Raw genomic sequence first — 2,983 nt, forward strand, 5'->3', positions numbered from 1 at the left:
CCTCCCAAGTGCTGGGATTAAAGGCGTGCGCCACCATTGCCCGGCTAAGATTTCTATCATGGAAGCTGGGTGTGATGGCTCATGCCTTTAATCTTGCACTCAGGAGGTAGAGACAGTAGAATCTCTGTGAGTTCGATGTCAGCCTGGTCTACATAGCAATACTTGGGACAGCTGGGAGTACATAGAGAGATCCCACCTCAAAACAAAACAAAATGAAAAAAGAATTCTAATAAGACTGGAGCAGTGGCTCAGCAGTTACAAAACTGGCAGCTCTTCCAGAAGACCTGGGTTCAACTCCCAGTACCTATAAATATGGCATATCACAACTGTCTGTAACTCCAGTTCCAGAAGATCTGATGCCCTCCTCTAACCCTAAAGGAAACCAGGCATGTACATGGACTCATAAACATAAATAAATTTTAAAAATTCTATTATGGCTTTGAGCTCATTATTCCACCTGGAAGAAGTCTTAAAATATTTTCCTCAGATGGGTGTGGTGGTACATGGCTTTAATTCCAGCATTCCAGAGGCAGAGGCAGAGGTAGAAGCAGGCAGATTTCTCTACAAGTTCCAGGCTAGCCAGGACTAAATGGCAATACTCTTTCTCAAAAAACAAAAGAAAACAAAAGCCACGACAAACAAACCGTTTAGACAAAGGCCGTTTTCTTTCTGTTAGATAGGTTCATATACTTCAGGCTGGCCTTAAAGTTGGCAGGTAGTTGAGGGTAGCTCTGACTTTCTGATTTTTCGCCTTGACCTTCTAAGTGCTAGGATTACAGGTGCACTCTAACGATAACAGTTTTATACAGTGATGAGGATCAAACCCAGACTTTCTGTGCTAGGCAAACACTCTACCAACTGAACTATATCCCCAACCTAAGAAAATTCATTTTTTAATAAACTGCTGTTAAGGGACTAGAGAGAGGGCTCAGCAGTCAAGAATTCTTTTTTTCTTTTTTTTTCCCTTTTTGAGACAGGGTTTCTCTGTGTAGCCCTGGCTGTCCTGGAACTCACTTTGTAGACCAGGCTGGCCTCGAACTCAGAAATCCGCCTGCCTCTTCCCCCCCAGTGCTGGGATTAAAGGCGTGCGCCACCACACCTGGCCCTGCAGTTAAGAATTCTTCTGGCTCTTGCAAAGGTACCAAGTTGAGCTCCCAGCTCACACACTGGACAACTCACAAACACCTGTAATCCCAGTTCCATCTCTCTCTCTCTCTCTCTCTCTCTTCTTTTTTAAAAAGGAATTGTAGTTACTACTTATGTAAGGAATAAGACATGCCTGGTAATCATAGCTCTCAGGAGGTAGACACGGGTATCTCTGAGTTCAAGGCCAACCTGGTCTACAGACCAAGTTCCAGGATACCTACAGTTACTTAAAGAGAACACATGAGTTCACACACAAAAAGAAGTAAATAAGTATTTTAATAAATAAATAAAATGAGAGCTAGAAAATGTGTATTCAAGTTGACTTTTTGTGCCACACGCCTATAATTACAGTACTTGGAGGGAGAGTGATGACCGAAGCAAGCCAACAAGATGCCATACACATCACCCAAGCAGGAGATTTATAAATGTGATGATCTCTGTTTTAGCTCGCAGAGAAAGATCTCCAAAAAGAAATAAACACCAGAAATAAAATACCAGAAAGTAAAATGTGGCTGAGCCAGTCCCTGGATCAACCTCTAACTCCCGATCCCCTGCCGCCTTCCCTCCCAAGTACTGAGGGTACAAGGATGCGCTACCATATCCAACTATGCTGGTTCTTGAATTCAGGAAAGCCTACTGGTGAGATAGTTCAGCTGTGAAGCCTAACGGCCAGAGTTCAGTTCTCCATAGTGGTCTTCTCTCCTCCACTCATGCTTTATGGTGTTCACATGGAGAGACACACAAAATAAATTAACAAATAAACCTAATGAAAAAGAAAACCTTTGTATATATCGTTTGGACATATAATTCATATAACATGAAATATTTTTTAAAGATTTTATTTATTTTATGAATACACCATTGCTCTCTTCATACACACCAGAAGAAGGCATCAGATTCCATTACAGATGTTTGTGAACCACCATGTGGTTTGAGAATTGAACTCAGGAGCTCTGGAAGAAGAGTCAGTGCTCTTAACCACTGAGCCATCTCTCCAGCCCAACATGAGATATTTTAAAGTATATAGTTCAGTGTTTTGTTTTGGTTTGTTTTGGTTTGGTTTGGTTTTGGTTTTTTAAGACAGGGTTTCACTGTATATCCCTGGCTGTCCTGGAACTCACTTTTGTAGACCAGGCTGGCCTCAAACTCAGAAATCTGCCTGCCTCTGCCTCCCAAGTGCTGGGATTAAAGGTGCGCGCCACCACGCCCGGCTCTAGTTAAGTGTTCTATCTTCCTTTTTGGTACTTGCTTTCTTTATGTGTAGGGTGGGTGGGAGTGGTGCGTGCATGAGTGCTCATACGTGTACAGGCATACAGATGTACATATGCACAGGCATATACCCCTACACACGTCAAAATCCAACGCCTTCCTCTATCCCTCTCTACCTCATACTTTTTTGAGACAGGGACTGTAATTGAAACTAGAACTCAGTTTTGGCTAGAGTGGCTGCCAAGTGAGCCCCTGGGATTTACCTGTCTCTGCCTCTCAGAACTAGGATCATAGACATGCTGCCATGTCTGGCCTCTGTGTGGGTTCTGGGACCTGAACTTTCATCCTCATGGTTGATCAACAAGCAGTTTATCAACCAAGCCATCTCTCCTTCCTGTTTGTTTTTTAAGACAAGGTCTTACTAGTCACAGAGTTCAGGCCAGCCTGGGCTACATAGTAAGTTCTAGTCTAGGCTATGGAGCAAAACTCTGTCTCAAAAAGAAAAAAAGTTTTCAATTAAAAAATAAAAATGGGGGCTGGTGAGATGGCTCAGTGGGTAAGAGCACTGACTGCTCTTCCGAAGGTCCAGAGTTCAAATCCCAGCAACCACATGGTGGCTCACAACCAT

The sequence above is a fragment of the Mus pahari genome, chromosome 3, assembly GCF_900095145.1.
Source record: "Mus pahari chromosome 3, PAHARI_EIJ_v1.1, whole genome shotgun sequence".
In the NCBI taxonomy this organism is placed as follows: domain Eukaryota; kingdom Metazoa; phylum Chordata; class Mammalia; order Rodentia; family Muridae; genus Mus; species Mus pahari.